The sequence below is a fragment of the Engystomops pustulosus genome, chromosome 7 (genome assembly GCF_040894005.1).
Source record: "Engystomops pustulosus chromosome 7, aEngPut4.maternal, whole genome shotgun sequence".
Classification (NCBI taxonomy): domain Eukaryota; kingdom Metazoa; phylum Chordata; class Amphibia; order Anura; family Leptodactylidae; genus Engystomops; species Engystomops pustulosus.
Genome location: NC_092417.1, coordinates 166471785 through 166495237, shown reverse-complemented (window position 1 = coordinate 166495237; position 23453 = coordinate 166471785). Strand labels below are relative to the sequence as shown.

At 46.6% G+C, this 23453-nt stretch overlaps 1 protein-coding gene across 1 annotated transcript in view; it reads left to right on the top strand.

The window, feature by feature from the left end:
* Positions 1-23453, top strand: part of LARGE2 (LARGE xylosyl- and glucuronyltransferase 2) — a 35612-nt gene continuing 12159 nt past the window's right edge. Inside the window, exons 1-2 of the mRNA XM_072118820.1 lie at positions 1-177; positions 16615-16701. The gene's annotated coding sequence lies outside the window, so the exon portion shown is untranslated. The remainder of the gene's footprint in view (positions 178-16614; positions 16702-23453) is intronic.

Sequence of the window (23453 nt, the reverse complement as noted above, 5' to 3'; positions counted from 1 at the left end):
CGTCTTGTCTGAGTCAGGCTTTGTTAGGGATCGCAGAGCGCATCGATGTGAATGCCGTGCTGTGCTAATCTGCTTTATGGCTGCAAATCAGAGTCCCCGAGTGTGAGAGACACCGGAGAGACCGGGGCTGGGGCTGGACATGGAGGATTATCCTCTACACTGAGGCCGGATCTGGAGGTAGGAGGCATATACAGTGTGCAGTGTGTGTGGGTGCAGCAGCTGGCAGGCTGGGGGTGCTGCTGGGCACTGCCAGGGGTGGGTGCTATGTGACTTTTACATGGAGCTGGTGGAGCAGGAGCTGGTAATGTGACAGGGGGGTCTTATATGCTGGAATGCATGCTGTATGCTGCTATATGTGATGCCAGCCTGGTGCCTATAGACATTACATGTGCAGAACATTGTATAGGTGCCATGTCTGCTGCCAGGCACTAATATACACCCCACAGTCAGAATTGTAACCCTTATTTTAAGGGAATGTACTTTTTCCGCCTTTGCTTTTCTGTACAAGATGTGGATTCCCTTGGATTGCAGCACAGATGTTACAGCGAAACATTCAAAGGGGAACCTGTCAGCAGAAATTGATCTCATAAACTGTGTAATAGTGAAGATTTCTGCTGCCAGGTTTATCCATGCATAGAATAAGGTTTTGATTAAAATAGCATTTTCTGCTCTGCGTATGTGGCTCCCAGGAAGGTTTATGCTTCTCCATGGTTACAGACTACAAACAAGCGCTGTGTGCAGTTTGTTCTGTGCTCATGTGTTGCTACTATTTATCTTTATTATTTGGTATAATACATCAGTAGTACAGAATGGATTGTGATTGGAGGATCTGACTACATAGGGTTTGTTTTGTAGTCTGTATTCGTGGCAACACATAGATCAGCATAGGAGCTGTGTGCGTAGTAAAGGCAGGATCACCACTGTGTCCATAGCTACAATGTAACTGCGCTGAATTCTTACACCCTAGGAATAGTAGAGGGTGCAGGCAGGTGGGTGGCGATCATGTGATCTGGACCCTGGGGGTTGTAGAAGTGGGCTGCTCTGGTAGGAACTTTGTGGGTTCTTCAGCAGTGGATGTTCCATTTTAACCCAATTTTGAAGTTTTCTAACTTTCTGTAATTTGACATGAATTGGTTTCAAAAGTTTCTATATTCTGTAATCAGCTCTGTGCTCTCTGGGGAGGCTGGACGCTCATGAAAATTAGTCAGACGATAGATTCATGGCATTGGATACATATTACGACTAAATCATTCGTCATTGATAATTTAGTGAAATTAGTGACAACTAGATTGGCTATTGATTACCATTAAATATTTATCCGTCACTTGCCATGTATTGAGTGCGGTGTCATGGACTGTGCGCTTTGCATGAGCTCGGGGCGTCCTGGAGGCTGTTCATGTGCATATCCCCGTAAATCCATTATTTATCCTGGTAACAACAAGGATATGAGTACTTTGATAGATTATCACTCTCCCTTCTGGCTTCCAGGTCCCTCAGGCGCCCCAACCCCTCTGCTGTCGGCTCCTTCCCTACGCTGGCTGTCTGGGTCCCTCGGGCGGCCCACCCCCTCTGGCTGTCTGGGTCCCTCAGGCGCCCCTCTCCCCTCTGGCTGTCTGGGTCCCTTTGGCGCCCCTCTCCCCTCTGGCTGTCCGGGCCCCTTTGGCGCCCCTCTCCCCTCTGGCTGTCCGGGCCCCTTTGGCGCCCCTCTCCCCTCTGGCTGTCCGGGTGCCTCGGGCGCCCCTCTCCCCTCTGGCTGTCCGGGTGCCTCGGGCGCCCCTCTCCCCTCTGGCTGTCCGGGTCCCTCGGGCGCCCCTCTCCCCTCTGGCTGTCCGGGTCCCTCGGGCGCCCCTCTCCCCTCTGGCTGTCCGGGCCCCTTTGGCGCCCCTCTCCCCTCTGGCTGTCTGGGTCCCTCGGGCGCTCTTCTCCCCTCTGGCTGTCTGGGTCCCTCGGGCGCCCCTCTCCCCTCTGGCTGTCTGGGTCCCCCGGGTGCCCCTCTCCCCTCTGGTTGTCTGGGTCCCTCGGGCGCCCAGCTCCCCTATGGCTGTCTGGGTCCCTCGGGCGCCCCTCTCCCCTCTGGCTGTCCGGGCCCCTTTGGCGCCCCTCTCCCCTCTGGCTGTCCGGGCCCCTTTGGCGCCCCTCTCCCCTCTGGCTGTCCGGGCCCCTTTGGCGCCCCTCTCCCCTCTGGCTGTCCGGGCCCCTTTGGCGCCCCTCTCCCCTCTGGCTGTCCGGGTCCCTCGGGCGCCCCTCTCCCCTCTGGCTGTCCGGGTCCCTCGGGCGCCCCTCTCCCCTCTGGCTGTCCGGGTCCCTCGGGCGCCCCTCTCCCCTCTGGCTGTCCGGGCCCCTTTGGCGCCCCTCTCCCCTCTGGCTGTCCGGGCCCCTTTGGCGCCCCTCTCCCCTCTGGCTGTCTGGGTCCCTCGGGCGCTCCTCTCCCCTCTGGCTGTCTGGGTCCCTCGGGCGCCCCTCTCCCTTCTGGCTGTCTGGGTCCCTCGGGTGCCCCTCTCCCCTCTGGCTGTCTGGGTCCCTCGGGCGCCCCTCTCCCCTCTGGCTGTCCGGGCCCCTTTGGCGCCCCTCTCCCCTCTGGCTGTCCGGGCCCCTTTGGCGCCCCTCTCCCCTCTGGCTGTCCGGGCCCCTTTGGCGCCCCTCTCCCCTCTGGCTGTCCGGGCCCCTTTGGCGCCCCTCTCCCCTCTGGCTGTCCGGGCCCCTTTGGCGCCCCTCTCCCCTCTGGCTGTCCGGGCCCCTTTGGCGCCCCTCTCCCCTCTGGCTGTCCGGGCCCCTTTGGCGCCCCTCTCCCCTCTGGCTGTCCGGGCCCCTTTGGCGCCCCTCTCCCCTCTGGCTGTCCGGGCCCCTTTGGCGCCCCTCTCCCCTCTGGCTGTCCGGGCCCCTTTGGCGCCCCTCTCCCCTCTGGCTGTCCGGGCCCCTCGGGCGCCCCTCTCCCCTCTGGCTGTCCGGGTCCCTCGGGCGCCCCTCTCCCCTCTGGCTGTCTGGGTCCCTCGGGCGCCCCTCTCCCTTCTGGCTGTCTGGGTCCCTCGGGCGCCCCTCTCCCCTCTGGCTGTCTGGGTCCCTCGGGCGCCCTTCTCCCCTCTGGCTGTCCGGGCCCCTTTGGCGCCCCTATCCCCTCTGGCTGTCCGGGCCCCTTTGGCGCCCCTCTCCCCTCTGGCTGTCCGGGCCCCTTTGGCGCCCCTCTCCCCTCTGGCTGTCCGGGCCCCTTTGGCGCCCCTCTCCCCTCTGGCTGTCCGGGCCCCTTTGGCGCCCCTCTCCCCTCTGGCTGTCCGGGCCCCTTTGGCGCCCCTCTCCCCTCTGGCTGTCCGGGCCCCTTTGGCGCCCCTCTCCCCTCTGGCTGTCCGGGCCCCTTTGGCGCCCCTCTCCCCTCTGGCTGTCCGGGCCCCTTTGGCGCCCCTCTCCCCTCTGGCTGTCCGGGCCCCTTTGGCGCCCCTCTCCCCTCTGGCTGTCCGGGCCCCTTTGGCGCCCCTCTCCCCTCTGGCTGTCCGGGCCCCTTTGGCGCCCCTCTCCCCTCTGGCTGTCCGGGCCCCTTTGGCGCCCCTCTCCCCTCTGGCTGTCCGGGCCCCTTTGGCGCCCCTCTCCCCTCTGGCTGTCCGGGCCCCTTTGGCGCCCCTCTCCCCTCTGGCTGTCCGGGCCCCTTTGGCGCCCCTCTCCCCTCTGGCTGTCCGGGCCCCTCGGGCGCCCCTCTCCCCTCTGGCTGTCCGGGCCCCTCGGGCGCCCCTCTCCCCTCTGGCTGTCCGGGCCCCTCGGGCGCCCCTCTCCCCTCTGGCTGTCCGGGCCCCTCGGGCGCCCCTCTCCCCTCTGGCTGTCCGGGCCCCTCGGGCGCCCCTCTCCCCTCTGGCTGTCCGGGTCCCTCGGGCGCCCCTCTCCCCTCTGGCTGTCCGGGCCCCTTTGGCGCCCCTCTCCCCTCTGGCTGTCCGGGCCCCTTTGGCGCCCCTCTCCCCTCTGGCTGTCCGGGCCCCTTTGGCGCCCCTCTCCCCTCTGGCTGTCTGGGTCCCTCGGGCGCCCCTCTCCCCTCTGGCTGTCTGGGTCCCTCGGGCGCCCCTCTCCCCTCTGGCTGTCTGGGTCCCTCGGGCGCCCCTCTCCCCTCTGGCTGTCTGGGTCCCTCGGGCGCCCCTCTCCCCTCTGGCTGTCCGGGTCCCTCGGGCGCCCCTCTCCCCTCTGGCTGTCCGGGTCCCTCGGGCGCCCCTCTCCCCTCTGGCTGTCCGGGTCCCTCGGGCGCCCCTCTCCCCTCTGGCTGTCCGGGTCCCTCGGGCGCCCCTCTCCCCTCTGGCTGTCCGGGTCCCTCGGGCGCCCCTCTCCCCTCTGGCTGTCCGGGTCCCTCGGGCGCCCCTCTCCCCTCTGGCTGTCCGGGTCCCTCGGGCGCCCCTCTCCCCTCTGGCTGTCCGGGTCCCTCGGGCGCCCCTCTCCCCTCTGGCTGTCCGGGTCCCTCGGGCGCCCCTCTCCCCTCTGGCTGTCCGGGCCCCTCGGGCGCCCCTCTCCCCTCTTGCTGTCCGGGTCCCTCGGGCGCCCCTCTCCCCTCTGGCCGTCTCATCGGCTTTAACCATCATCCCCATTTCCCAACTCCCACTGCCACCCCAGTTTTCCTGTACATTTCCCCCTCATTACTGTAGGCAGCCAGCGCAGCGGTCTTTATCTAATTTGTTGTTCTTGCCACTTTCCTTGTCTTACTATCAGCAGCCATAGCCACTCTCGTTTTGCTTCCAACTCCCACCCCTTATCTTAAGGTGGGCTCTTACCCTTGTTCTCTACAACTCTCTCTGGCTATCGGTGTGTCCCTAGCTCTTCCCTCCATACCCATTTCCATAGTCGGCTCCCACCGCCAGCCCTGTCTGTGTCCATCCTTGACCCAGTTTGGGATTCCATCTAGAGGGATTCGGCACAACTGATGTCCGATTCTTTTCCCTCTATTGATTCCCACAATTCTCCTCAAACTCCTATACTAGTGATGGTAAACCTTTTAGACGCTAAGTGCCCAACTACAACCAAAACTCAGGTATTTTTTGCAAAGTGGCAATTTAAGCAGTAACTTATTACTCCCTGCTCTGTCACAGGTTTAAATTGTATAGGCCCCTGAGGACACCAATACAGTAGAAAGAAGGAGAAGATGGATTATCATTGTGGCTTCCTTCCAGGGTCCTAGGAGACCTTCAGCCCTGTGCTGGGGTGATGGCGCAGGTGCCCATAGAGAGGGCTCCGAGTGCCACCGGTCCGCCACCACTGTCCTATACTCTCCACAGTCCCATAGACTCCTTAGTCACTTTAGGATTTCCTCTTAATGGTTATAATTGTTACAAGTACTGTATAGTAATGTATCTTTTAGTACTTGTAGCTGTATGGCAGCCATTGCTATAGCTTGTCCTAATATGAATGCGGCCATAGCGAGGCACGATGAGGTTTTATATAGCCGGGTGTGGAAAGACGATCCTGGAGCAGCTAGTCATCTGGAATATGGTGTACAGTATTCCATCTCTCTGAGGTAGATGCTCTTATATTGGGGCATCGGGATGAGGTGGAGACTATTTAAAGCCGTTCTGTGGTTTTTGTGGCTTTTACTATCGGCTCTGCCCTTTTGCACCTTGTGTGGGAAGTAAATCCTACGGATAAGTAGACATTTGTGGTTTCTGAAAAGTAAAAAAAAAAAATTACTTCCTTTTTTGTTCCGCTCTGAATTTAGCATCTGTTATTTTCACCTCATATTTCCTAAAAATAAATCTGCTGTATACGTTGGCGGCGGCCGGACCCCTGTACTGCGGGTGGTCCTCGCTGTCAGTCATATCCGTAGGATCATATATCTCCCCTCAGGATCTGAAGTGTTAAATGGCCGAGTGGTTCAGAGATCAGTGATGAGGTATATTTGGGCGCCTCTATGTATATCTCTGGATTTTGCTTGTTGCTGTGAGACGTGAGGTCAGCCTCTCCAGCCATCTGTCTTTGTATCCTAGAGGATGACAGACAATCCGAGGATTGACAAGATTCCCGGAATCATGGAATATCTATCCCTCTGCTGTCACAATATCTGTTCACAAATGTTGTCAATTTCCGTTAATCCGGAACCAATTGGATTGTTAATTCTGCTAATCTGCATTGTGACAAAGGTTGCACCCTGCTGGGTTAGTAGGAGGGACGCGAAGGTCAGCCGAGGTAAGTTATAGGACAGCGTCAAGAACATTGGCTGACCAACACGTGTGAAGAAGATTGATGAGCGGCTACAGACCTCCAGCGTCAGGAGAGTCGTGAGTAAAAATATATAAAAGGGAAAGCGTTGTGCCTTGTCCCTGGAGAGATGTGTAATCATTACTTGTGTATGTTAGTAGAAGCAGGGCTGTGAAAAATTCATTTATTATACATGATTGTAGCTTCTTCAAAGGAAGTTGTGGTGTGTCCTCACACTGCTGTGCTCTGTGTGTTAGTAGCAGTAGTTGTAATTTGAAATGTGTATTTACATCCAGGATTGTAGCTTCTCCAAGGGTGTCCTCGCACTGCTGTGCTCTTATTTCTCTGCAGATAGATATATAATTATATATTGGTGTATGAGGACTTTAAAATATGGATTTATATATCAGGAATGTAACTGGGAATGCGTTCTCACACTTCTGTTCTCTCTGCAGCCAGTATTAGGTATTATGCATAGAGATCTGTGTAATTGTAACTTAGTATATGTTGTTAGTAGCAGCAGGACTGTGGAATATGGATTTATATTCCATGATTGTGTAGTTGTGTCCTCACACTGCTAAATATTCAGACATTAGGTGCTCTGGAGCAGGTCAATGTAGAGAGTTAGGCCTCTTCCACACTAGCGTTGCGTTTCACGTCAGGGTGCAATGCGTGAAAAACTGACGTTTTTGGCTGCGTTTTTGTTCCATTTTTCCTTGGAGTAATTAGCGTTTTTGCGTTTTTCACGTGCGTGTTGTTAGCGTTTTTTTTGCGTTTTCGGAGCATTTTTCACGCGCGAGTCAATGGGAGAATCGAGCATTTTTCAAAGGGACCATGGTTTGGGATTAAAATGTGTTATTTAATTAAAAAATAATGTCTTCTGATAAGTTGCAAACATCTGCGATCTATTCTTCACTGTTCCGCGCGTATATTATCTCCCGACAAGTTAGCAGATGTGAAGAACAGTGAAGAATAGAATAAAACCAGTGAACACAGTGAACACAGGATCATTTAAGAGAAAAACACAGTGCAGATTAGATTACAGATGTTCGGCACATCTGCTTACTTGTCGGGAGATACGCGCGGAACTGCGCGAACAAAATAGCATGTGAAGAACAATATATATGTGTGTGAAGAACACATTGCAGATGTTTAAATACATCTGCAATGTGTTCTTCACACATATATATTGTTCTTCACATGCTATTTTGGGCGAAACGTTCCGCGCGTATCTCCCGACAAGTAAGCAGATGTGCCGAACATGTGTAATCTAATCTGCACTGTGTTTTTCTCTTAAATGATCCTGTGGTCACTGTTTTCACTGTGTTCACTGGTTTTATTCTATTCTTCACTGTTCTTCACTGTGTTTTTTTAATTAAATGATCGTTCGCGAGCAGGGGAAATACTGTTATTCTGGTCACCTAGCAACCCTTACGTTTAAAACGCATTGCACTCGCATTGCACTTGCAATGATTGCGAGTGCAATGCGTTCTTGATGCATCTCCATAGACTTGAATGGGGCGTGAAAATTGCGCGTGACTCGCAAAAATAGAGCATGCTGCGATTTTGGTGCGCGTGCAAACGAACGCAAGCACGCGCGTCAAAAACAACGCTAATGGAGAAAGAGCCATTGAATACAATGGGACAGAGTGCAATGCAAGTTCTGCGCGTCAAATGCACGCGCAGAACTCGCGCGTGAAAAACGCCAGTGTAGAAGGGGCTTTAAGAGCACAGCAGTGTGAGGGCATGTCCCTAATTCACTTGGAGAAGCTACAATCCTGGAATATAAATCCATTTTCTTTGTCCCAACACTCCAGGCCCAATATCTAGCACTATCTGAGCTATAAAGATGAGTTCAGTTTTGTCATTGCAACCTTCGTGTAGCGTGCCAAGATGGATCAGTGGACTTGACACTACTGTGGAGAAGTAAATGCATGTTCCTTATTGATAATTCCCAATTTTATGATGATCTGATGGAGTGAAGAAGGCTTCACGTGTGAATACAAAGAGCGGATACTGATAGTTGATGGAGAAGAAACCCAACTCTATGAATTTTATTGAGGACCATATAAGATGTTGGAGAAGTCCTACCCTAATCCATAGAACCTTTGAGATGTTCTAAGTCTTCATCTACAAGAGAGTCCTCATCATGATGGATAACTAATGATCTTGTGTCTAGAAAGTCCTCACCATCATGTCCCAAGATCTAATTAGAAGCCTTCAGAGAAAGGTGTTGTGGTAAAAGTTGGCCAACCCTACATAATGACCAATGGGTTTTGGATTGAGATGTTCTGTAGGTCCATCTTGAGGAGACCTTTTTAGACTAGTATGACCTAGTTTTAGTAACTTGGATGGGGATTGGGCGTCATGACTTGAGTATATTTGTCTATAAAGTTTGGATAACTTTCTGTGTTGTGCCGCTGTGTACTAGGAGCGCAGCTGGGAGCGATAACGCTTTGTGTATCTACCATAGAGGTGACAGCAATGTCCTCTCCTGCCTGGTAATCGTATGTTAATGACAGAGCGCTGGTAAGAGTCAATATTGGCCAAGCTGTGTATGCTTTTCACAGCGTGTTCTTCCAGTTTGCTTTAGTCGGCCTGGTATCAAGTGTGCCAGTGTTGGGCGCCTTTTATAGCGTCACTCAACAAGCCCTGTGTGGTTTGGATCCCGGCCTAAGCTCCGTCTTTGTGTGAGCCGGTGGCTTATCAAGATGGATTGATAATGTAGTAAAGTAAACGGTCTTTAGCGGATGCAGACGTTCTGTTTTGTTCCATACCCTTTCAATTGGTGCCAAGCGTTGACCTAGAAGTTGGTTCAGGCCTTAGATAATCCAGTAACCATTGACATTTTGGTTCCTGTGCCACCAGCGGCTGAATACGGCAGTAAGATCCTTCCTAATAAAGCTCTGTCAAGGTGACTTGAGACTGTCCATGTTATGGTAGTCACATCTCTATGTATAGTGCGGGATTTGGTTTGGGGTCTTATTGACTATACTGGTCCAGTCTATGTAGAATCTTCTTAAAGAGAACCTGTTAGTTAATATAACCTAACATTTTTATACAGCAATACAACTATCCCTATATTGTTCCCCTCCATGCCTATAAAGTTCTTTTTTTTTTTTTTTATAATTGTATTTTTATTATCGTTTTTCAAAGAAATTTAACAGAAAAGCTGACATGTACATATTTTACAATAAAGTTTTTCAAACAACAGTACAACCGAAAGACAAGTTTTGTTCCAAAAGATATTAACAGCCTATATCCTCCATTTGTGTATCAGGACACTAGGCCTGACCATGCAGTGTTTCCTTGTATTTACACACTTGCCAAATATGGCATCAGCCTTACGCCTAATCGGTTGAGGCGGGTTGGGGGGGGGGGGAAGGTATCAACAAAAGACAGTCATACAAACTCACCATGACAACAGTTAACAATTGGGTAAAAACAAAAAGGGAAGACCATGCCTATAAAGTTCTACACTCCATGCATAAAGTTGACTCACTATATTTGCAAATTATTTTGTGTCACTAGTCCAATCATTGTCTTTGCTTTGAGCAGCGTCCGGCATATTCATGTCCTCCTCAGAAATGAGGGAGATGCTGGCTGTGTGATTCGCTGAAGTGAATTCCTGAGGGAGAGGTGAATGAGGGGCTTGATTTCTCTACAGTGAGTAAAAACACAGCCGGATTCTCTCTCATTCCGGGAGGAGGGTTGAATGATGTAGCAGGGCCAAGTTGAGTCGGCTTAAGAGAAAGCATGCCTCCTTGTCAATCAGAAAGCTGGAGGCGCCGTTGAACTAGAAGAACATGAATGTGGATAGATGGGGAGTCAACCTTACGTACGGACTATGGGACTTTACAAGCATTGGAAAGAACAATATAGGGATAGTTGTACAACTTGTAACGGTATGATTAGTAAGTGTGGGTTAGTTTATATTCAGGTTCCGTTTAAGATGTATTTACAAAGAGGCAAGTCCTCAATAATGCCCACAACCGAGTCTGCAAGTTTTGTCAGTGGGTTGGACATATTCATCACATAAAACACTCTTCAGGACCGGAATTTACCTTATTGGGTGTCCCAGCAGTGGCGAACCTAAATCCCACAAGATTTAAATATTAATAAAAAAATAAAAATACAGATAAAAATTTTAAATACAGAAATCAAACTCCACCTTATCTAGATTACTTATTGCTGGGTCATATCAGAAAACTGTGACCAATACATTGATTTATTGTCCTTAAAGAGCCACCACTAGGGGGAGCTCAATTCATAGGAATGTATACTGATTCCAAAGAATTCAATAGAAGTGGTAAAAATGTCTTTGTGTTGACTGTAGGGTAGTAAAAATACTGTTGTGGTTTAGTGGAAAGCTGGATAGGATCAGTATAGGGCCCTCTACCCCCAATGGGCCCCATAGCAGCTGCATGGTCCATCTCCATGCTAGTACACCCAGTCCTCTACTTTGCACCAAGGATGTGTATCCTAATCCATAGTCATTCACAGAATTTGTTTACAGATTGCTGTTTTCTACCCAGGATCATCCCTTTAATAGGAAATTTGTATATATGATCCATATCCAGTGGTTACGCACTCCTGGTGCCTGTGTATAAGTAGCGCTACTCCTCCTGACTTTTGGTATTTCAGTAAATGCTTCTTAGTTGTGGGAGAAAAGCAAAAGCTTAAGCAGATTTATTTCTATGGCGGAAAAGTCTTGGCCGTAAATTCGGCAAAACACATCATTATCAAGCAGAAGGATTGAGCTCGTCCGCAGGGGAATGCACCTGTATACTCCGTACCTCCGGCTATTAGTATGATGAGGGATTAGGTGGGAATCGGATGCAGAGGAAAAGAGAGGAAACAAAGCTTCTTCTGATGCCAGGCCGCGCCGTCTGATCTCCAGTTCCCGTCTCGGGTTTAATCTCTGTCGGTTTGGGAAAAGCTTCAGGCCCAGACTCCTCCTTGGCCGCATTGTGGGGCGGAGGGGAACCCTCTGTTCTCAAAGGAGTCTATTTAAGTTCCTTAAATCCAAAAATCTAGATATAAGGGGTTATCATTTTTCATAGTTGGGCCGAGAATTTCCTATTGAAGCAAAACCTCCATGTGCAGGGTGATGCGTCATCAGACAACTTTGTCTTTTTCTTCTAGAAATGGTTCTTGCTACTTTTAAAGTAGAAACATATACACACGCGTTCTTATTCTTTTTTATAGAACATATGGAGGGATTTTCAGATTGCCACCTTCAGTGTATGCTGGGAGTTGTAGTTCCCAAAGAATTGAGACACTTATTGAGCTATTGAATTGTAGGCGACTAGTAGTCGCTCCGCTCCACTTTGTCCTTTGGACTGTTTCTATGTAATAAGATACCGTACAGTAAGTTCTCACAGTGTAAGGAGGCGACAAGTTAATGGCAAACCCCAACTTTTTATTTTCCAGGAGGAATAACAGAGGAACCACACAATGCACAGATCCATAAACTGAGTTTTACATCATAGGAAATGAGACAGATCTGTCACTAGTGTGTAAAGCTTCCATGGCTCTGATCGCCAATAAATAATCTTGTGCGTTGTACATGAGAATTTGGGCAATCTGTGGATGAAGATGGGTTTTTACCCAGTTGCAATTCCTCAACTTGCATCTTGGCTGGACAGAAGGGGGTTAAATTGGGGTAACATAACAATAGGGCGCACGGCCATTCATCAGCGACCTTGTCCTCATTTACAATAGTTAAGCTTATGGAGACAATAGGTGGAAGCAAAGCATGCTGGGAATGGCTTTTAGGCCACGTGTACAGCCCATTCTATACCCCTGCAGGAGGGGAGCTATTCCTAGAAAGGTGTAAGACATAGACAAGGGGAGGCCTGATGATGTCAGCGCTCAGGGAAACATTAAAGGGATTCACTGGTAAAATAAATTGAAAGGGGAAAGGACCCTTTAGTTGACCACATACCAATCCCGTATCGCCGCACCTGGTTTGCAGTGAACTCAACTTCCTGTGAGTATCCTGACATCACAGGAAGCACTGGAAGGAGGTGTCCAGCCAATCACTAGTCAGGGTGACAATCTGCTTCAGCCAATGGTGTACTGAGAAGGCAAGTAACAGAACTGGGGGGCTAATCAACTATGTATTTTATTTTTTAGACATCCCCTTTAAGTCTATATATATTTTTGAGGTGCGGTGGGGGTTTCACGTTGACATTAGTAGAGTTAATAGATTATGTGGTGTTTTACTGTTTAAGTTACAGTCCCTTTCCCTGCTAGGTACGTTCTCTACGGATTAACATAACTCATTGTCTCTCCTCCTGAAATCTCATTTTTCCTAAATTTTATTATTCCCATAAAATTTCAGAATATCTTTTCGTATGTGTGATGCCGTTCCGATGTTAATCTTTCTAGAAATGTAGGAATAAATTGACAACTGGGTGTTAAACTCTCTTAGCAAAAGATACAAACTACCTTGATTGGACAGTATTAGAATATACATGAACACACCCACAACTGGTAACACCCACTTGTCAATTTACACTTTGTTTTGTATTAGGAATAACTGAGGAACAACCCATCACCGACTTGTTATTTTATGAAGATTAAAAGTATATTGGGAGACCTATCAGGAGGAGCAAGAGGTCTTCTTTTAATATATAGAATATCCCTTTAAATCTATGCACTGTGTTGAAGCAGAGGATCAAAGTCCAATATACAAGCACCTAGAACAATAAGCCACGTTGTATCCTGCAGGTCTGGTGTTACAGATCGCTGATCACGAGTTTCCAATCTTCTGATTCTGCTCTGGATTTTTCATTTTTTACTTTTTTTTTTTTCCTCTTCTACTTTAGTACATCAGGGCTCCAGATGCCTTAAAGGGGTTGTTAAAAAAAAAAAATAAAATAAAACCCACACACATAAAAAGAAAAATCCAATATCCAGCCTAGTTGTAATTATATACACTTGAATGACAAGTCTCTACAGAGGGGGGAAGGGAGGCCTCCGCTGCAATTATTTCCCACCCATTCCATAAATTTAGTCAGATTCCTTGCAGCCTTGGCCGCACTTCTAGCGATTACCTAATGGTTCCATGTATATAATTATCATGATGTCACCCGGCGCTGATGCTATCACTATAATTGCCTCTTCCCTACATACGATGACCTTTCTTCATTGTATGTTTGGCCCCTATTGATTGTTAAGGGAAAGCTGGAGTCAGAATTAGTATTTCGGAATCCTTCAGATGTGATGTATGTAGTCCGTAGCCATAATTCTTGTCATCGGGAAATATTGGAGCACGATCAGACTACATCGTTTTGATTGTTGTCTGTTACCATGGAGACACATGGCAGTTGTAGATTTAAATTCATAGGTCAAAATAAGTGAACAACCCTTTTAAATATGACTTGCTGACTCCAGATCGCCTCTGAAAATGAACTTGACATAAGTGTACGCGACAGCTGCAATGGAGGACAATGATGTCCAGTATAAAACTGTATGAGGGGAAAGTGTCTGCGTGATGAATAACTCCCCAGTGTCTCACAGTCCGGTGCGAGCAAGTTTACTTGATGAATCAGTGTCCCCTCTGGTCACAGGAGCGATTAGGGGACCTTGGGGGGTGTTTACTTTGTTAATGGGCATGCAGAGAAACGAGGATTGTGTGTCCTGGGGCGAGAGAATTTCAGTCCTCTCCCTTTTCAAAGTGATGCCTTTAAGGACTCCATTCCATAAACGCTTGTTTTCACACCATGCAGAACCATGTTGTTTTTACAGGATTTTTTTTCTAAATGGACGCATTTTTTGATTATTTTTTTTCACACATTTTCGTTTAGTAACTGATCGTATTAATATTTTAATGAAGGGCAAAAAAAAAAGCATAAAAAGTGAAAAAAAAAAAATTTACATTTTATTGTTAATTTTTTTTGTTTTGTGCTGGTCTCTTAGTCAGTTGCATTTGTGTCTTAAAGACACAGACACAATTGACTTTTTATTATTTGTTATTATCATTTATAGTGTGGACCTGGTGATTTGGTGTGTGATCCGAGCAGCCACGGGCCACTGACGGTCGCCTGAATCCCCCATCTCATAATCCACTATAAAAAAATAGATTACTAGACCACAGTGGTTCCTCATTTATGCGCTCACTAGCGCTGGATGTCGTGAGGTAAATTCTTCTCGATATATACAAAAATCGCCTGATGGTGCAAAGTTCAAACTTGACGCAGTAATTCCAGTCACAAAATACGACTCCAGGACTTCTTTCCCTCAGCAACCAGTCTGAGCTTAAGGCCACATTCACACGAACGTATGGGGGACGTATATATACGGGCGACGTATAGACGGCATATATAAGTCCCTCATACACTTCAATGGCCTTATGGCGGCGTATCATTCCGTAGCCCGTAGAATATGACCCTGTGTTACTCTATGGAGAGGGCGTGTGCCCGCCGTTCTACGGTACAGCGGGTACACGTCAATGTGAATGTAGCCTTACTATGATTAGTTGTCCTGGAGACACGGTTTTTCAGTTCTACTAAAAGAAGCCTAAAATATTTGTTACCCATACTGACTAGAGTGTACGTCCTATTTGTCACTTATTTTGTGGGCAGTAGAGACTGATTTTACTTCCTCTCCATTTTTATATGAATCCCAAAATGGCCGCCACCTTCACTTGATGATTTAATTATAGACACTCTTCCACTACATAAAAATAGAAAGTGACTCCAGGCAAAGCATAGACATGAATAGACGAGTGATTCATCTTATTATCAGTGTAATGAAGTGCCAAGCCTCGGGCCAGGCAAAAAGGTGCTTCACTTATTATGTAGGGAGGATCCATTTTCAATATTTTACCTCAGACAAGTCCTGTGATGTTGCTGGATAGTAGTGATGTTTATTCTATGGATATGGCATGAAGGGTGATGGAAGTCACCGGATTACTAATGTGGAATAATTGAGGAGAAATTCCAATTAAAATGGATTTATACAGGAATGCGGTGGACATTTTTATGTATGTATGCAGGAAGGCTCACATTTCAGATTCTTTTTGGGCCGTATTTAGAGGAACGTTGAAATGGGGGGATAAAATTTGAACATAAGATAATGTAAGACTAATTATGTTCAAACAAACAGTGGAACAAAAAGCTGACGGCGCCATTGTCTTTATAGTGGCAGAACTGAGTCATTGCAGCCTAGATCCCATTTAATCAAAATGTGACACCCCCCCCCCCCCAGTTAGTTTCCTTAACTTTTGACATCTAAATCTGCCGCATGATAAGCGCATTCCTGGTATCCACGCCTGTCTCCCTCCTAGCATCACCCCTCGGGGCTCCTTTCAAGTACAAGCGTTCTTGCTGTTTCTTGTTTAAGCAGAGTCCTCCAGGATGTGTAAAGAGAAAAATTTAATGGGGTATCTTGTCCTCACATGTACACGAAACATTCCTCCATCTACAAATACCCCGACCACTGCCTGGTCCTCCTCCTATGTCAAATAGGAAAATGGATAGATAATCGATCATATCTATAAAAATAATTCCGTTATTTATATAGCGCAAACATATTACGCAGCGCTGCACAGAGCTTGCCAAATCAGTCCCTGTCCCCAATGGGGCTCACAATCTAATCAACCTACTAGTATGTTTTGGAGTGTGGGAGGACCCGGAGGAAACACACGCAAACACGGAGAGAACAAGCAAACTCTTTGCAGATGTTGACCCTATCTATCCATCTTCATATATTGATATTCTGCCTAATAATCCAGTATTTGATAATCCGTGTCTATACCATTAAGTGTTCCACATGACATCTCCTCCATAACAATGAAAGTACTTGCATACTCGGTCATATTTCATTGGGGGAACGAGAAGGGGTGATAGTTGTGTAGATGACTGTGCCATAAGCATAAAAGTTAATATTCTACTTGCTAATAAACTTCAGGTACTTTATTTAGAATTGACCTCAAGGTGGCGCTGTCATTTTTGCTTTATCTATCACTGAAAGCTAAGTGGATTTAAAGGGATTGTCTTGAGTTTGTCAGAGACAATGAGACAACTGCGTTTTGTTATTGCATCAAAGCGTCAAATTAATCTCCTAAATTGACTGCCACAAGGTGGCGCTGGTTATTAAACTGTTTTAAAATATCTTTATTATTGAGAAAAATAACATTTCTAATATTAAATTGGCACTAACAATTCAAAATTTAATAGACAATCCATAACTTCTCCAGGTACATCCCCCCCCCCCCCCCCTTCCCGAAGCAGCAAAGTTCCGGTTTCGGCCGTGTATAGTCGTGGAAGGCCGTGGTTATTTCTGGTCCCTATCGTCTGTAGAATGTGATAAAGCCGAGTATCTCCCATTCCATAGGGAGGTGATTCCAGGGGGTGGGGGTAAGGGGGAAGGGGTTTGGGCAGGTGTGGGAGGGGCCGCTAGTTTTTCTTTGAAGCAGGAGACTCAATCTGTTTCTCCCTCTGTTTGCAGCCAGGAGACATCTGGAAGAGTAAAAGTTGCCCTTCTGAGGCGCCAGGAATCTACGGGATTGTGACATATTCCTCGGCTGCTCCTTAGGTGAGTGCACCGAAACATTCGCCTGTCTGTGACTTTAAGAAATGTGAGCCCCTTTTATATTACAGAGGTTACTCCAACTTATTATTTACCTTTATGCATATATCTCTTCTTGCTGTCAGTGAATAGGAATGTTCTTGTTTATTTCCACAAGCAGAAAATCCATCCTGACCTTCTCCTTCTCACATCTGACTATTTGCTACAATTGTGTTCAGTTTTGGAATCTTTTTAGAACTCTTGTGTGCTGGTGGTTTGTTACAGTGTATCAGTGCAGGTGTAACAAGATGTTTCATTAAAATCTGTGTATTTTTGTACCCCACGACGTCTGCTGCAGGGTTGCAGGGGTCCAAGATATATCAGAGGGTTAGCAGATCCACTCCATGAAATCCACTAGGAAATATTTGATGCTTTGGGGTTGCAGATTTTGGTGGATTTTGTATATTTAGCTGCATCGAACTCCGTCCTCAATCCTTAGGCTCATAACTTCTTGTATACAGTGTAACTTCAGCTGGGCGACATATAAGGTTATATTCACACACTGCAGGTTTTCCAGAGAAGCCACTACACTATTATTGATGTGTGTGAATACGGTCTTAGATGTGTAGACCTTTTAGCCTCCGGACGTAATTACGAATGTTGTTATTCACTAAAAGCAAGCAGAGATCTTGACCAAAGTGACCTACAATATGGTAGAAAGTTAAATGTATCCTAATCTATCATACTGTATCTCTTAAAGCTACTAGTACATCTTTTATAGTCGGCAAAGGGATGGCAAATCTTACAAACTAGAATTTCCCTGCATGTTCTGGAGCCTGGGAAAGCTGGGTGACAGCCCCCGTATAAGCTGCATCTTTGCTTGACCATTAACACTTCTATAAACCAGAAACATCTGGTCAGACTTCTGTCTATAGCTGTACCTCTATATGACTGCAGCAATATGGCGGCTGTCACCCAACTTTCCCAGACCCCTGAATGGCAGAACTGTATAACAATGCAGTGATACATCATTTATGAACTGTGCAGAGCCCATAAAGTTATTGTGAATCCTATACTTGCTCCCCTGGCTAGCACTGTCCATACCCTGGGTATATACACAGCTGTGTATAATTCTCCCGGGTTTTTAACAGCCGGTGCCAGGAGAACTACACAAAGCCCGATTCTTGATGTGTGATCCGGCAGACGGACTGGATTGTGTGTAGGTTACAATGATGTGTGGGTGCGTATATACATAATGTATGAAGAGACTGTATAATGGCGGCTGCTGACGTCGCCCTGTGACCCGTCTCTCTCCCTGACCTTGAATCTTGGACACGAAGTCTGCGTGAAGACGTCTCAGACAATGTAGACAAGACACAACTTCGCTGGTATCAACAGTATCGTATTTAAAGGGGTTGTCCCATCCCACAAACCCATGGGGTCTCTGTAGAAGTTTGGGTGATCCCCACTGATCTGATATTAATGGCCTGTACTAAGAATTGTCAGTATTGTAATCCTGAAGTGCCCCTTTAAATTCAGGGCCCTTAAAGGGATGGACTGCATGAAATTCAGATTTTATACTTAATTTCCTAAACCCCTGAATTATTTATTTTCCACATGGTGCGTTCATTTATATCCTTTTTTAAGGTCCTTTTTATGTCCTGATTGAGATAAATTAGGTATATATCCATATTGTGCTACTAGATCCGTGGCCAAAACCGTTTTTACATCTGTAAAATGGATTGTAAACTAATCTGGCCTAAAAGAGAAAAAAAAAAAATGAAATTCATTTTTATTTCTATTTATGTAAATATTTGAATTTTCGGAACCAAATTTCTTGTATTCTACCCCCGTTTTTTTCCATCAGCAGTTCACCATCTTATTACCCTGTCCCCTCTGGGAGCACATACTCACTGATCCAGGTGCGGTCACTTTTAGTTTCCCTGTGACTTTTTTTTTGTGACTTTTTTTTTTTTTATCTTTACATTTTCTGTCCAGGAAACTTTGTGACCTTGAACCTGAAGTTAATAACTTTTTAATGCCTCCCGACACGTTGATTTCTCCACCTATTTGCACACCTCCCGCTCACAGGAGCCTATCCAACCCTCGGCTCCCCCCTCCCCATACACCTATTCATCCGTGGTCACCCCCTCCTCCTCCCATTACACACATGGAGGCGATCCCGAGACACAGGTATGTACAAAGCCGCCGGATCCTGTTACCTATCCAGCAGTAAGGTTCCCAGAGACGGAGATAAAATCACTGGGAATAGAGATGTGTGACATTAAAGGGGTCTCTGTGCCTATAGAACATGCACTCCTTTTTTAAAGGGGTATTCACACCACAATGACTTAGTACAGTCACTATCCATCCCATAGACATTGAATGTAATAGCATACATATGACCATAAATCCCCAGGGGTCCCCAATTCTTGTGTTTGGGTGGACCCCCAAGGTCCATACAGTAGGACAACTTCCTGCTGCAGAAGATTATTCTTACTTGTAAAATTTTGCAGCCATTGGGCATCACAGGTGGGCAGGCTATGGGCACGAGGGTACTCGTAATCCCATATACCTGACATTATATAGATTCGGAGCAGGGGCTGGGGTACAATCACATTGTGACAGTCTGTTTCCTATCCCGTTACCGGTGTATCCTGTGCCAGCAGATCTGCATCCTGATCATGGACTATTATATTCTGTGCAAAGCTGGCAATATCCCAAAACCAGATGAATTCGGTCCCAAAATCACAGTAACAATTGTTCTGGCCCAATATGTGGTTGGGTTAATGCAAAATCCACTTTAAAATCAGTGTTTTACAGATTTTACCAGTGTTAAAGACACTGAATCTTATTACCCGTTCACGGAATAGGGACCTGCTGGTATCACAATCCCCTACAGTGCCCCTTCTGCCAGCGTCCAAGGGGCTATTAGGGATATGCATTAAGTACAGGCTAGGTATGCCCAACAGGATCTCCTTCCGTATTGGGCATTTTTGGGCACCAGATTTTACCCCATTACACTTAGCAGCCCCCTAAGGTAGGGTATGAAATATCCTTTCTAGAATTCCATTTTTTACCTATAAAAAAAATCTCCTCCAAAGTGCAGAGAAGAGTCATATTTTACCAGGGATGAGTCAAATTTAGTGATTGCAGGGTTCATGGTTCATGGTTCTGGTGTCATACTGAAAATAATAATCTCCTAGTAACTCTCATATTTCTATGCTGTGTTGCTGGTGCTGCCCCTCACCCTGCCCGGAGAGGTGTTTTTTTTTTTTTTTGGATATTCATTGTAACCTGTGATATTGTTGCACCCACAATTATCTTACAGGGGTAGAATATTAACATAAAGGGGCGATTAATCGGAACTACTTGATATGGAGAATGCTATAGCCACCAATCACAATTCACCTTTCACTAGTTAAAGGCCATATGAAAAATGTAAGCAGCAACCTGATTGGTTGCCAGAGGTTACCTCCATTTTCCTTTTGCGTTTGCTCCTAATATAATATAATCTAGTATATATAATATAAATAATAGCTCTGCCAAGTTATTGAATGAGGAAACCAGATACCTGTGTACAAATTTACCTCCGCTCCTGTCGCTCCCTCACAGAGAAACCGTTTTGCCTTGGTTTTTAGTTTGTAAACCTGCAAAAAAATAAAGCAAATATCCCTTCTCCTCAAATCTTTTCCGTAGGATTATAATGAGTCCATATCCGGAGAATTCTGGTTAATGGATTATAGGTTAGAAAACAAAACCCCTGTGAAGAGAAGTGGTATCGTACATATATAGAGAGGAGGGGCGCGCCAGGCGGGCGAAGCGTTTCAGGAATTTGTAAAGTTCACAGAATTTCTTATAATGTATGTAACGTGGGGGTAGGAGAGAGGTCCTGTAACGACTTCCTCTCCTCCGCTCAGTCCTGACACACTGAAACGACAGAGTTTTGTTTGCAGTGTCTAAGATTTTCCCTTCTATGGTGATGGCGCCGTATTATTGCTGCAAGGCCGAGCATGCCAGCCGACTGTGTGGCATCTACGGTTACAAAGCTACCTGTGCCTCACAGAATCTGGAGCAAATGGAGGAGCCCTGTGGCACCGCAAACTACAAAGTTACTATAGACCACACAAAACAGCAGTCAGTGTTAGGTATTGTCCCTGGAGAGATCTTTTATGTTGTTGTTAGTAGCAGCAGGACTGTGAAATATGGATTTGTATTCCATGGTTGTAGTTTATGCTAATTTCCAGGTCCTCACACTGCTCCGCTCTTGGTTCTCTGCAGGCAGCATTGGGTATTAACCCTGGAGGCTTGTCCTCACACTGCTCGGCTCTTAGCTCTCTACATTGAACTGCTCCACAAACTCCCGAAGTAACCGCTAATGTATTTAGCCAGAAGCCTGCTACGTATTTTACTCACAGCAGAGGGGAAGAGCCATGTAGCAACTGAATGTAGAGAGCTAAGAGCACTACAGTGTAAGGACACTCCTCCAGAGCACTTGGAGTAGCTCAAATCCCGAAGTAAAAATCCATATTTCACAGACCTGCTTCTACTCACAACAAACAAATGTATGATAACCTATCTCAACGGGGACAATACCTAACAATGGCTGCACAGAGCAAAGCAGTGTGAGGACACACCCCCAGAGCACTTGGAGAAACTACAATTCTGGAATATAAATGCATTATTCACAGTCCTTCTGTTACTAACAACGTACACAAAGGTAAAAAATTAGGAAAAATCAGTGAGGGTTTCCTTGCAGCCAGACCCTTTTCGATCAGATTGCCTGTCCAATTTATAGGGGATGACAATTTAAAGGGGACAACCCCTTTAAGGCTCCATTTAATTTGACTGTGTGTCAGAGCCCTTAATCTGCTAAATCCCAAGTCATTTATCAGTTCATATATTATTGACACCCTAGACACGACAATCTATCTGGTACAATTATCTACAATTCATTAACCACGCGTTTGCAGCTCACAGCCAATTTTTGTCCAATTTCTCTACTTATGTCGCAGTCTCTTGTTTACCCAAGATAAGGAGCAGGTGTCCGACAGTCATCCATCTTTTATTTCCTCCATGTAAATAACATGAATGTTTGCCAAAGCCTATCCTGCTGGTCAAGGGGGAATCAGGAATTTTCATTGTCGACAGATTTGTTTTTTTTCTGACAGATATTTAATGGCCCCGGCCCACGTAAAATGGTGGAATCTGGAGACCATCTTTTGTAGATGGGGACAGACCTCTGAGGCAAAGATTCCCCTATCCAAATTATGGGTGACCTGTTTTGTATGACTGGTTTGTAGACTATTACATTTCATGGCCGTTGTAGATTAAAATCTGTCAGTCAATGTTCTGATTTTGTGTCATGAACAAAATACTGTATATACTCGAGTATAAGCCGACCCGAGTATAAGCCGAGGCCCCCAATTTTACCACAAAATACTGACAAAACCTATTGACTCGAGTATAAGCCGAGGGTGGGAAATGCATAGGTCACAGCCTCCCCAGTATATAGCCTGCCAGACCCTGCCCCAGTGTATATAGCCTGCCAGACCCTGCCCCAGTGTATATAGCCTGCCAGACCCTGCCCCAGTGTATATAGCCTGCCAGACCCTGCCCCAGTGTATATAGCCTGCCAGACCCTGCCCCAGTGTATATAGCCTGCCAGACCCTGCCCCAGTGTATATAGCCTGCCAGACCCTGCCCCAGTGTATATAACCTGCCGCCGCTGACGGACAGATCGCACAGAAGATATACAGGGGTCGCCGGAAAGGTGAGTTTAGATATATTTATTTTTTTGACTCGAGTATAAGCCGAGTTTGGGTTTTTCAGCACATTTTTTGTGCTCAAAAACTAGGCTTATACTCGAGTATATAAGGTACATGATTATTGCTCCTGAGGTAAAGATGCCACCATTTTAGATCCTAGGTGACCATTGAGGTTTAGGTGAAGTGTTTTGTATGACTGGTTTGTAGTCCATTATATTTCGGGGGCAGTGTAGATTATAATCTGCCAGTAAATGTTCTGGTTTTGTGTCATGAACAAAATACATGATTATTGCTCCTGAGGTAAAGATGCCACCATTTTAGATCATAGGTGACCATTGAGGTTTAGGTGAAGTGTTTTGTATGACTGGTTTGTAGTACATTATATTTCGGGGGCAGTGTAGATTATAATCTGCCAGTAAATGTTCTGGTTTTGTGTCATGAACAAAAACATGATTATTGCATCTGAGGTAAATAGGCCTCCATTTTAAATCGCCTAAACCTCAATGGTCACCCATGATCTAAAATGGAGGCCTTTTTACCTCTGGAGCAATAATCATGTTTTTGTTCATGACACAAAACCAGATTATAATCTACACCGGTCTTAAAATATAATAGTCTACAAACCAGTCGCCACAAAAACCACAAAACACTTCACTTCATGAAGTGTTTTGGATGACTGATTTGTAGTCTATAATATTTGAGGGGCGTCGTAGATTATAATCTGTCAGTAAATGTTCTGGCTTTGTATGTTGAGCAAAAACATGAGGTAAAGATGCCTCCATTCAGATTATGGGTGACCTTTGAGGCCTAGTTGAGCTGTTTGGGATGACGAGCTTGTATTATATTATACTTTCTGAACAGTATAGATTGTGATCTGTCAATAAATCTTCTGGCCTCGTGTAATGATGATTATCGCTCTGAGGAGGAATGAAAGGTTCCTCTGAGGTGACATTCAACCTAAACCCTCGCCCTCATATCTTAGTCTTCAGGAGACTTCTACTTTCATCACTG